This window comes from Pristiophorus japonicus, chromosome 3 (assembly GCF_044704955.1).
Source record: "Pristiophorus japonicus isolate sPriJap1 chromosome 3, sPriJap1.hap1, whole genome shotgun sequence".
Taxonomy (NCBI): Eukaryota; Metazoa; Chordata; class Chondrichthyes; family Pristiophoridae; genus Pristiophorus; species Pristiophorus japonicus.
Genome location: NC_091979.1, coordinates 22,100,721 through 22,114,252, shown reverse-complemented (window position 1 = coordinate 22,114,252; position 13,532 = coordinate 22,100,721).

Here is a 13,532-nt window from a genome sequence, read left to right as displayed (position 1 = left end):
GATGCTGGACAACCAGTTTAAGTGAAGGAAAGGTGACTGTGACTAACTGGCTGATCTCTCTCGGAGTGAATGTGGTCGGCTAGAAAACCTGATAAACAGAGCGTGAACAATAGAATCATCGCTACCCGGCTACCCATAAAAGGGGCCCGAGACTCGGAGGAGCCACAGGAGCAGGAGCGAGAGGTTCGAGAAGCCCATAAAAGGGGCCCGAGAGTCGGAGGAGCCACAGGAGCAGGAGCGAGAGGATCGAGATGCATTTAAAAAGGGTCCCGAGAGTCAGAGAAGCCACGGGAGCAGAAGCAGGTGGATCGAGAAGCCATAAAAGGGGCCCGAGAGTCGGAGGAGTCACAGGAGCTGGAGCGGGAGGTTCGAGAAGCCCATAAAAGGGGCCCGAGAGTCGGAGGAGTCACAGGAGCTGGAGCGGGAGGTTCGAGAAGCCCATAAAAGGGGCCCGAGAGTCGGAGGAGTCACAGGAGCTGGAGCGGGAGGTTCGAGAAGTCCATAAAAGGGGCCCGAGAGTCGCAGGAGCCACAGGAGCAGGAGCGGGAGGAACGAGAGGCCTATAAAAGGGGCCCGAGAGTCGGAGGAGCCACAGGAGCAGGGACAAAAAATTAAAAATATTCAAAATTGAAGTGTGCGTCACAAACAAGCGGGTAAGTGATTGGCTGGTGAATTGGTGAGTGTTTTTCTTTTTCCTTTCGGTAGGAAACCTTTGACATTGTTGCCAAATTAAGTTAATTTAATGGTTTAATGGCAGGAGAGCCCAGACCCCCAGTGTCATGCTCCTCCTGTGCTGCTGGGAAATCAGAGACACTTCCAGTGTTCCTGACTACTATGTGTGCAGGAAGTGTATCCAGCTGCAACTCCTGACAGACAGCATTGCAGCACTGGAGCTGCGCATGGATTCACTCTGGAGCATCCGCGATGCTGAGGATGTCATGAATAGCACATTTATTGAGTTGGTCACACCGCAGGTAAAGGTTACAAAGGCAGATAAGGAATGGGTGACCAGAGCAGGAGTATGAAGGTAGTGCAGGGGTCCCCTGTGCTCATCTCCCTCCAAGACACATATACCACTTTGAATAATGTTGGGGGAGATGGCTCATCAGGAGAAGGCAGCAGCAGCCAAGTTCATGGCACCATGGGTGGCTCTGCTGCACAGGAACGCAGGAAATAGAGTGGGAGAGCTATAGTGGTCGGGGATTCTATTGTAAGGTGAATAGATGGACGTTTCTGCAGCCGCAATCGAGAGTCCAGGATAGTATGTTGCCTCCCTGGTGCAAGGGTTAAGGATGTCTCGGAGCGGCTGCAAGGCATTCTGGAGGGGGAGGGCGAACAGCCAGTTATTGTGGTGCATATAGTTACCAACAATATAGGTAAAAAACGGGATGAAGTCCTACAAGCTGAATTTAGGGAGCTAGGAGTTAAAATAAAAAGTAGGACCTCAAAGGTAGTAATCTCAGGATTGCTGCCAGTGCCACGTGCGAGTCAGAGTAGAAATAGCAGGATAGTTAAGATGAATACTTGGCTTGAGGATGGTGCAAGAGGGAGGAATTCAAATTTCTGGGACATTGGAACCAGTTCTGGGGGAGGTGGGAGTAATACAAACCGAACGGTCTGCATATGGGCAGGACCGGAACAGATGTCCTAGGGAGAGTTTTTGCTTGTGCTGTTGGGGAGGGTTTAAAATAATATGGCAGGGGGATGGGAATCTATACAGGTAGACAGGGATGTAAAATGGGGGCAGAAGCAAAAGTCTATCGACTCTGGATCAGTTCCTATGGATTGGAGGGTAGCTAATGTAACACCACTTTTTAAAAAAGGAGGGAGAGAAAAACGGCTAATTATAGACCGGTTAGCCTGACATCAGTAGTGGGGAAAATGTTGGAATCAGTTATTAAGGATTAAATAGCAGCGCATTTGGAAAGCAGTGACAGGATCAGTCCAAGTCAACATGGATTTATGAAAGGGAAATCATGCTTGACAAATCTTATAGAATTTTTTGTGGATGTAGCTAGGAGAGTGGACAAGGGAGAACCAGTGGATGTGGTGTATTTGGAATTTCAAAAGGCTTTTGACAAGATCCCACACAAGAGATTAATGTGCAAAATTAACGCACATGGTATTGGGGGTAATGTATTGACGTGGATAGAGAACTGGTTGGCAGATTGGAAGCAAAGAGTCGGAATAAACGGGTCCTTTTCAGAATGGCAGGCAGTGGCTCATGAGGAACCACCAGGTTCAGTGCAGGGACTCCAGCTATTTACAATATACATTAATGATTTAGACGAAGGAATTGAATGTAATATCTCCAAGTTTGCAGATGACACAAAGCTGGGTAGCAGTATGAGCTGTGAGGAGGATGCTAAGAGGCTGCAGGGTGAATTGGACAGGTTAGATGAGTGGACAAATGCATGGCAGATGCAGTATAATGTGGATAAATGTGAGGTTATCCACTTTGGTGGCAAAAACAGGAAGGCAGAATATTATCTGAATGGTGACAGATTAGGAAAAGGGGAGGTGCAACGAGACCTGGGTGTCAGTTTTTTAAAGTTGGCATGCAGATACAGCAGGCGGTGAAGAAGGCAAATGGCATGTTGGCCTTCATAGCGAGAGGATTTGAGTATAGGAGCATGGAGGTCTTACTGCAGTTGTTCAGGGCCTTGGTGAGGTCACACCTTGAATATTGTGCACAGTTTTGGTCTCCTAATCTGAGGAAGGACATTCTTGCTATTGAGGGAGTGCAGCAAAGGTTCACCAGACTGATTCCAGGGATGGCTGGATTGACATATGAGGAGAGACTGGATCGACTGGGCCTGTATTCACTGGAGTTTAGAAGGATGAGAGGGGATCTCATAGAAACGTATAAAATTCTGACGGGACGGGACAGGTTAGATGCGGGAAGAATGGTTCCAATGTTGGGAAAGTCCAGAACCAGGGGACACAGCCTTAGGATAAGGGGTAGGCCATTTAGGACTGAGATGAGGAGAAACTTCTTCACTCAGAGAGTTGTTAACCTGTGGAATTCCCTGCCGCAGCGAGTCGTTGATGCCAGTTCATTGGATATATTCAAGAGGGAGTTAGATGTGGCCCATACGGCTAAAGGAATCAAGGGGTATGGAGAGAAAGCGGGAAATAGGTATTGAGGTGAATGATCAGCCATGATCTTATTGAATGGTGGTGCAGGCTCGAAGGGCCGAATGGCCTACTCCTGCTCCTATTTTTTTTTAAAAGTTAGAAAGGAGATAAGGAAAAGTGGAGGGCAGAGAAATCAAAGGGAAAAATCAAAAAGGGCCACATTACAACATCATTCTAAAAGGACAAAGAGTGTTAAATAAACAAGCCTGAAGGTTCTGTGTCTCAATGCGAGGAGCATTCGTAATAAAATGGATGAATTAACTGCGCAGATAGCTGTTAATGGATATGATGTAATTGGGAATCTGGAGACATGGCTCCAGGGTGACCAAGGCTGGGAACTCAACATCCAGGGGTATTCAATATTCAGGAAGGATAGACAGAAAGGAAAAGGAGGTGGGGTAGCGTTACTGCTTAAAGAGGAGATTAACACAATAGTAAAGAAGGATATTAGCTTGGATGATGTGGAATCTGTATGGGTAGAGCTGCGGAACACCAAAGGGCAGAAACGCTCATGGGAGTTGTGTACAGACCACCAAATAGTAGTAGTGAGTTTTGGAATGGCATCAAACAGGAAATTAGGTATGTGTGCAATAAAGTTACAGCAGTTATCATGGGTGACTTTAATCTACATATAGATTGGGCTCACCAAACTTTCGCAATACAGTGAAGGAGGATTTCCTGGAGTGTTTCAGGGATGGTTTTCTAGACCAATATGTCGATGAACCAATTAGAGAGCTGGCCATCCTAGACTGGGTGTTGTGTAATGAGAGAGGATTAATTAGCAATCTGGTCATACGGGGCGCCTTGGGGAAGAGTGACCATAATATGGCAGAAGTCTTCATTAAGATGGAGAGTGACACAGTTAAATCAGAGACCAGGATCCTGAACTTTTAAAGAAAGGTAACTTTGATGGTATGAGGTGTGAATTGGCTAGGATGTTCTGGCAAATGATACTCAAAGGGTTGACAGTAGATCGGCAATGGCAGAAATTTAAAGATCACATGGATGAACTTCAACAATTGTACATCACTGTCTGCAGTAAAAATAAAACGAGAATGGTGGTTCAACCTGGCCAACAAGGGAAATTAGGGATAATGTTAAATCCGAGAAAGAGGCATATAAATTGGCCAGAAAAAGCAGCAAACCTGAGGACTGGGAGAAAGTTAGAATTCAGCAGAGGAGGACGAAGGGTTTAATTAGGAGGGGGAAAATAGAGTATGACAGTAAGCTTGCAGGGAATATAAAAACTGACTGCCAAAGCTTCTATAGATATGTGAAGAGAAAAAGATGAGTGAAGACAAATGTAGGTTCCTTGCAGTCAGAATCAGGTGAAGTTATAATGGGGAACAAAGAAATGGCAGACCAATTGAACAAATACTTTGATCCTGTCTCCACGAAGGAAGACACAAATAACATTCCGGAAATACTCGGAGACCGAGGGTCTAGCGAGAAGGAGGAACTGAAGGAAATCCTTATTAGTCAGTAAATTGTGTTAGGGAAATTGATGGGATTGAAGGTTGATAAATCCCCAGGGCCTGATAGTCTGCATCCCAGAGTACTTAAGGAAGTGGCCCCAGAAATAGTGGTACATTGGTGGTCATTTTCCAACATGCTACAGACTCTGGATCAAATCCTATGGACTGGAGGGTAAAAAAGGAGGGCGAGTGAAAACAGAAAATTATAGACCGGTTAGCCTGACATTGGTAATGGGGAAAATGTTGGAATCAATTATTAAAGATGTAATAGCAGCAAATTTGGAAAGCAGTGACAGGATTTGTTAGCGAGAGGATTTGAGTATAGGAGCAGGGAGGTCTTACTGCAGTTGTACAGGGCCTTGGTGAGGTCACACCTTGAATATTGTGCACAGTTTTGGTCTCCTAATCTGAGGAAGGACATTCTTTCTATTGAGGGAGTGCAGCGAAGGTTCACCAGACTGATTCCCAGGATGGCAGTACTGACATATGAAGAAAGACTGGATCGACTAGGCTTCCGGTGTCCCTGACGACTATGTGTGCGGGAAGTGTATCCGCCTCCAGCTCCTGACGGTCCGCGTTACGGAATTGGAGCTGAGGGTGGATTCACTCTGGAGCATCCACGATGCTGAGAATGAAACATAGAAACATAGAAACATAGAAACATAGAAACATAGAAACATAGAAACATAGAAAATAGGTGCAGGAGCAGGCCATTCAGCCCTTCTAGCCTGCACCGCCATTCAATGAGTTCATGGCTGAACATGAAACTTCAGTACCCCCTTCCTGCTTTCTCGCCATAACCCTTGATCCCCCGAGTAGTAAGGACTTCATCTAACTCCCTTTTGAATATATTTAGTGAATTGGCCTCAACTACTTTCTGTGGTAGAGAATTCCACAGGTTCACCACTCTCTGGGTGAAGAAGTTTCTCCTCATCTCGGTCCTAAATGGCTTACCCCTTATCCTCAGACTGTGACCCCTGGTTCTGGACTTCCCCAACATTGGGAACATTCTTTCTGCATCTAACCTGTCTAAACCCGTCAGAATTTTAAACGTTTCTATGAGGTCCCCTCTCATTCTTCTGAACTCCAGTGAATACAAGCCCAATTGATCCAATCTTTCTTGATAGGTCAGTCCCGCCATCCCGGGAATCAGTCTGGTGAACCTTCGCTGCACTCCCTCAATAGCAAGAATGTCCTTCCTCAAGTTAGGAGACCAAAACTGTACACAATACTCCAGGTGTGGCCTCACCAAGGCCCTGTACAACTGTAGCAACACCTCCCTGCCCCTGTATTCAAATCCCCTCGCTATGAAGGCCAACATGCCATTTGCTTTCTTAACCGCCTGCTGTACCTGCATGCCAACCTTCAATGACTGATGTACCATGACACCCAGGTCTCGTTGCACCTTCCCTTTTCCTAATCTGTCACCATTCAGATAATAGTCTGTCTCTCTGTTTTTACCACCAAAGTGGATAACCTCACATTTATCCACATTATACTTCATCTGCCATGCATTTGCCCACTCACCTAACCTATCCAAGTCACTCTGCAGCCTAATAGCATCCTCCTCGCAGCTCACACTGCCACCCAACTTAGTATCATCCGCAAATTTGGAGATACTGCATTTAATCCCCTCGTCTAAATCATTAATGTACAATGTAAACAGCTGAGGCCCCAGCACAGAACCTTGCGGCACTCCACTAGTCACTGCCTGCCATTCTGAAAAGTACCCGTTTACTCCTACTCTTTGCTTCCTGTCTGACAACCAGTTCTCAATCCACGTCAGCACACTACCCCCAATCCCATGTGCTTTAACTTTGCACATTAATCTCTTGTGTGGGACCTTGTCGAAAGCCTTCTGAAAGTCCAAATATACCACATCAACTGGTTCTCCTTTGTCCACTTTACTGGAAACATCCTCAAAAAATTCCAGAAGATTTGTCAAGCATGATTTCCCTTTCACAAATCCATGCTGACTTGGACCTATCATGTCACCATTTTCCAGATGCACTGCTATGACATCCTTAATAATTGATTCCATCATTTTACCCACTACTGAGGTCAGGCTGACCGGTCTATAATTCCCTGTTTTCTCTCTCCCTCCTTTTTTAAAAAGTGGGGTTACATTGGCTACCCTCCACTCCATAGGAACTGATCCAGAGTCAATGGAATGTTGGAAAATGACTGTCAATGCATCCGCTATTTCCAAGGCCACCTCCTTAAGTACTCTAGGATGCAGGCCATCAGGCCCTGGGGATTTATCTGCCTTCAATGACGTGAGTATCACGTGTAGTGAGTTGGTCTTACCGCAGGGAAAGGGTCCACAGCCAGATAGGGAATGGAAGACCAGCAGGAAGAGTAGAGCAAGGAAGGTAGTGCAGGGGTCCCCTGCGGTCATCCCCCTGCAAAACAGATACACCGCTTTGGGTACTGTTGAGGGGAATGACTCATCAGGGGAGGGCAGCAGCAGCCAAGTTCATGGCACCGTGGCTGGCTCTGCTGCACAGGAGGGCAAGAAAAAGAGTGGGAGAGCGATAGTGATAGGGGATTCAATTGTGAGGGGAATAGATAGGCGTTTCTGCGGCCGCAACCGAGACTCCAGGATGGTATGTTGCCTCCCTGGTGCAAGGGTCAAGGATGTCTCGGAGCGGGTGCAGGACATTCTGAAATGGGAGGGAGAACAGCCAGTTGTCGTGGTGCACATTGGTACCAACGACATAGGCAAAAAAAGGGATGAGGTCCTACGAAACGAATTTAAGGAGCTAGGAGCTAAATTAAAAAGTAGGACCTCAAAAGTAGTAATCTCGGGATTGCTACCAGTGCCACGTGATAGTCAGAGTAGGAATCGCAGGATAGCGCAGATGAATACGTGGCTTGAGCAGTGGTGCAGCAGGGAGGGATTCAAATTCCTGGGGCATTGGGACCGGTTCTGGGGGAGGTGGGACCAGTACAAACCGGACGGTCTGCACCTGGGCAGGACTGGAACCAATGTCCTCGGGGGAGTGTTTGCTAGTGCTGTTGGGGAGGATTTAAACTAATATGGCAGGGGGATGGGAACCAATGCAGGGAGACAGAGGGAAACAAAAAGGAGCCAAAAGCAAAAGACAGAAAGGAGATGAGGAAAAGTGTAGGGCAGAGAAACCCAAGGCAAAGAACAAAAAGGGCCACTGTACAGCAAAATTCTAAAAGGACAAAGGGTGTTAATAAAACAAGCCTGAAGGCTTTGTGTCTTAATGCAAGGAGTATCCGCAATAAGGTGGATGAATTAATTGTGCAAATAGATGTTAACAAATATGATGTGATTGGGATTACGGAGACGTGGCTCCAGGATGATCAGGGCTGGGAACTCAACATTCAGGGGTATTCAACATTCAGGAAGGATAGAATAAAAGGAAAAGGAGGTGGGGTAGCATTGCTGGTTAAAGAGGAGATTAATGCAATAGTTAGGAAAGACATTAGCTTGGATGATGTGGAATCTATATGGGTAGAGCTGCAGAACACCAAAGGGCAAAAAACGTTAGTAGGAGTTGTGTACAGACCTCCAAACAGTAATAGGGATGTTGGGGAGGGCATCAAACAGGAAATTAGGGGTGCATGCAATAAAGGTGTAGCAGTTATAATGGGTGACTTTAATATGCACATAGATTGGGCTAGCCAAACTGGAAGCAATACGGTGGAGGAGGATTTCCTGGAGTGCATAAGGGATGGTTTTCTAGACCAATATGTTGAGGAACCAACTAGGGGGGAGGCCATCTTAGACTGGGTGTTGTGTAATGAGAGAGGATTAATTAGCAATCTCATTGTGCGAGGCCCCTTGGGGAAGAGTGACCATAATATGGTGGAATTCTGCATTAGGATGGAGAATGAAACAGTAAATTCAGAGACCATGGTCCAGAACTTAAAGAAGGGTAACTTTGAAGGTATGAGGCGAGAATTGGCTAGGATAGATTGGCGAATGATACTTAGGGGGTTGACTGTGGATGGGCAATGGCAGACATTTAGAGACCGCATGGATGAAGTACAACAATTGTACATTCCTGTCTGGCGTAAAAATAAAAAGGGGAAGGTGGCTCAACCGTGGCTATCTAGGGAAATCAGGGATAGTATTAAAGCCAAGGAAGTGGCATACAAATTGGCCAGAAATAGCAGCGAACCTGGGGACTGGGAGAAATTTAGAACTCAGCAGAGGAGGACAAAGGGTTTGATTAGGACAGGGAAAATGGAGTACGAGAAGAAGCTTGCAGGGAACATTAAGGCGGATTGCAAAAGTTTCTATAGGTATGTAAAGAGAAAAAGGTTGGTGAAGACAAACGTAGGTCCCCTGCAGTCAGAATCAGGGGAAGTCATAACGGGGAACAAAGAAATGGCGGATCAATTGAACAAGTACTTTGGTTCGGTATTCACTAAGGAGGATACAAACAACCTTCCGGATATAAAAGGGGTCAGAGGGTCTAGTAAGGAAGAGGAACTGAGGGAAATCTTTATTAGTCGGGAAATTGTGTTGGGGAAATTGATGGGATTGAAGGCAGATAAATCCCCAGGGCCTGATGGCCTGCATCCTAGAGTACTTAAGGAGGTGGCCTTGGAAATAGCGGATGCATTGACAGTCATTTTCCAACATTCCATTGACTCTGGATCAGTTCCTATGGAGTGGAGGGTAGCCAATGTAACCCCACTTTTTAAAAAAGGAGGGAGAGAGAAAACAGGGAATTATAGACCGGTCAGCCTGACCTCAGTAGTGGGTAAAATGATGGAATCAATTATTAAGGATGTCATAGCAGTGCATCTGGAAAATGGTGACATGATAGGTCCAAGTCAGCATGGATTTGTGAAAGGGAAATCATGCTTGACAAATCTTCTGGAATTTTTTGAGGATGTTTCCAGTAAAGTGGACAAAGGAGAACCAGTTGATGTGGTATATTTGGACTTTCAGAAGGCTTTCGACAAGGTCCCACACAAGAGATTAATGTGCAAAGTTAAAGCACATGGGATTGGGGGTAGTGTGCTGACGTGGATTGAGAACTGGTTGTCAGACAGGAAGCAAAGAGTAGGAGTAAACGGGTACTTTTCAGAATGGCAGGCAGTGACTAGTGGAGTGCCGCAAGGTTCTGTGCTGGGGCCCCAGCTGTTTACATTGTACATTAATGATTTAGACGAGGGGATTAAATGCAGTATCTCCAAATTTGCGGATGATACTAAGTTGGGTGGCAGTGTGAGCTGCGAGGAGGATGCTATTAGGCTGCAGAGTGACTTGGATAGGTTAGGTGAGTGGGCAAATGCATGGCAGATGAAGTATAATGTGGATAAATGTGAGGTTATCCACTTTGGTGGTAAAAACAGAGAGACAGACTATTATCTGAATGGTGACAGATTAGGAAAAGGGAAGGTGCAACGAGACCTGGGTGTCATGGTACATCAGTCATTGAAGGTTGGCATGCAGGTACAGCAGGCGGTTAAGAAAGCAAATGGCATGTTGGCCTTCATAGCGAGGGGATTTGAATACAGGGGCAGGGAGGTGTTGCTACAGTTGTACAGGGCCTTGGTGAGGCCACACCTGGAGTATTGTGTACAGTTTTGGTCTCCTAACTTGAGGAAGGACATTCTTGCTATTGAGGGAGTGCAGCGAAGGTTCACCAGACTGATTCCCGGGATGGCGGGACTGACCTATCAAGAAAGATTGGATCAATTGGGCTTGTATTCACTGGAGTTCAGAAGAATGAGAGGGGACCTCATAGAAACGTTTAAAATTCTGACGGGTTTAGACAGGTTAGATGCAGAAAGAATGTTCCCAATGTTGGGGAAGTCCAGAACCAGGGGTCACAGTCTGAGGATAAGGGGTAAGCCATTTAGGACCGAGATGAGGAGAAACTTCTTCACCCAGAGAGTGGTGAACCTGTGGAATTCTCTACCACAGAAAGTAGTTGAGGCCAATTCACTAAATATATTCAAAAGGGAGTTAGATGAAGTCCTTACTACTCGGGGGATCAAGGGTTATGGCGAGAAAGCAGGAAGGGGGTACTGAAGTTTCATGTTCAGCCATGAACTCATTGAATGGCGGTGCAGGCTAGAAGGGCTGAATGGCCTGCTCCTGCACCTATTTTCTATGTTTCTATGTTTCTATATTCACTGGAATTTAGAAGAATGAGAGGGAATCTCATAGAAACATAAAATTCTGAGGGGATTGGACAGGTTAGATGCAGGAAGAATGTTGCTGTAGAGGTTTGTTTATTCCAGCTTGTATAATTGCCCGTGAGAGTCAGAGTGGGGAACAGCAGTGACCATGCAGACATCAATGCTCAAATCCTGGAAACTGATAACAGTTCAGTAAACGCTAGTTGTTCTGATCAGACGGTCCTTGACCCTGGGATAATCTGTGGGACAAGGAGTCGATGAGAAACTCTTGTCCCAGGTGTTACTGGTGCCCTCTGACCTAGCCAATCCCTGGGTCCTTGCCAAGGACCTCCTCCCAGGTGTCAGCTGGCTCAGGTACTGCCACCAAAATCCCTCTGATTATGTCAGAGTAGCTCTTTTTGCCAGTGATCCTGGTTCACCTGATGGCATTGCAGCCATTCTGGACCATCTCTCTGATTCTGAAGAAGGTGTACATTGCCCAACTCCAGAATCTTTCATCATCATCAGCAGCCCCTCGAAATAAAGAAAGACTTGCTTCCACTCTAAAAGTGAGATCTGAGGTGACTGAACAGTTCAATACGGGAATTACAGTCTCTGTCACAGGTGGGACAGACAGTAGTTGAAGGAAAAGGTGGATGGGGAGTCTGATTTGCCGCACGCTCCTTCTGCTGCCTGCGCTTGATTTCTGCATGCTCTCGGCGACGAGACTCGAGGTGCTCAGCGCCCTCCCGGATGCTCTTCCTCCACTTAGGGCGCTCTTTGGCCAGGGATTCCCAGGTGTCGGTGGGGATGTTGCATTTTATCAAAGAGGCTTTGAGAATGTCCTTTAAACGTTTCCACTGCCCACCTGGGGCTCGCTTGCTGTGTAGGAGTTCCGAGTGGAGCACTTGCTTTGGGAGTCTTGTGTCAGGCATGCGAACAATGTCACCCACGCAACGGAGCTGGTCGAGTGTGGTCAGTGCTTCGATGCTGGGGATGTTGGCCTGATCGAGGACACTGACGTTGGTGTTTCTGTCCTCCCAGGGGATTTGCAGGATCTTGTGGAGACATTGTTGGTGGTATTTCTCCAGGATTTGATGTGTCTACTGTATATGGTCCAAATCTCTGAGCCATACAGAAGGGCGGGTATTACTACAGCCCTGTAGAACATAAGAACATAAGAACATAAGAATTAGGAACAGGAGTAGGCCATCTAGCCCCTCGAGCCTGCTCCGCCATTCAATAAGATCATGGCTGATCTGGTCGTGGACTCAGCTCCACTTACCCGCCCTCTCCCCGTAACCCTTAATTCCCTTGTTGCTTAAAAATCTATCTATCTTTGACTTGAAAACATTCAATGAGCCAGCCTCAACTGCTTCCTTGGGCAGATAATTCCACAGATTCACAACCTTCTGGGAGAAGAAATTTTTTCTCAACTCGGTTTTAAATTGGCTCCTCCGTATTTTGAGGCTGTGCCCCCTAGTTCTAATCTCCCCCACCAATGGAAACAACCTCTCTGCCTCTATCTTGTCTATCCCTTTCATGATTTTAAATGTTTCTTTAAGATCACCCCTCATCCTTATGAACTCCAAGGAGTAAAGACCCAGTCTACTCAATCTATCATCATAAGTTAACCCCCTCATTTCTGGAATCAGCCTAGTGAATCGTCTCTGTACCCCTTCCAAAGCTAGTATATCCTTCCTTAAATAAGGTGACCAAAACTGCACACAGTACTCCAGTGCGGCCTCACCAATACCGTATACAATTGCAGCAGGACCTCCCTGCTTTTTTACTCCATCCCTCTCGCAATGAAGGCCACCATTCCATTCGCCTTCCTGATTACCTGCTGCACCTGCAAACTAACTTTTTGGGATTCATGCACAAGGACCCCCAGGTCCCTCTGCACCTCAGCATGTTGTAATTTCTCCCCATTCAAATAATATTCCCTTTTACTGTTTTTTTTCCCAAGGTGGATGACCTCACACTTTCCGACATTGTATTCCATCTGCCAAACCTTAGCCCATTCGCTTAACCTATCCAAATCTCCTTGTAGCCTCTCTGAGTCCTCTACACAACCCGCTTTCCCACTAATCTTAGTGTCATCTGCAAATTTTGTTGCACTACACTCTGTCCCCTCCTCTAGGTCATCTATGTATATTGTAAACAGTTGTGGTCCCAGCACTGATCCCTGTGGCACACCACTAACCACTGACTTCAAACCGGAAAAGAACCCATTTATCCCGATTCTCTGCTTTCTGTTCGCCAGCCAATTCTCTATCCATGCTAATACATTTCCTCTGACTCCGCGTACCTTTATCTTCTGCAGTAACCTTTTGTGTGGCACCTTATCGAATGCCTTTTGGAAATCTAAATATACCACATCCATCGGTACACCTCTATCCACCATGCTCGTTATATCCTCAAAGAATTCCAGTAAGTTAGTTAAACATGATTTCCCTTTCATGAATCCATGCTGCGTCTGCTTGATTGCACTATTCCTATCCAGATGTCCCGCTATTTCTTCCTTAATGATAGTTTCAAGCATTTTCCCCACTACAGATGTTAAACTAACCGGCCTATAGTTACCTGCCTTTTGCCTGCCCCCCTTTTTAAACAGAGGCGTTACATTAGCTGCTCTCCAATCCGCTGGTACCTCCCCAGAGTCCAGAGAATTTTGGTAGATTATAACAAATGCATCTGCTATAACTTCCGCCATCTCTTTTAATACCCTGGGATGCATTTCATCAGGACCAGGGGACTTGTCTACCTTCAATCCCATTAGTCTGTCCAGCACTACCTCCCGAGTGA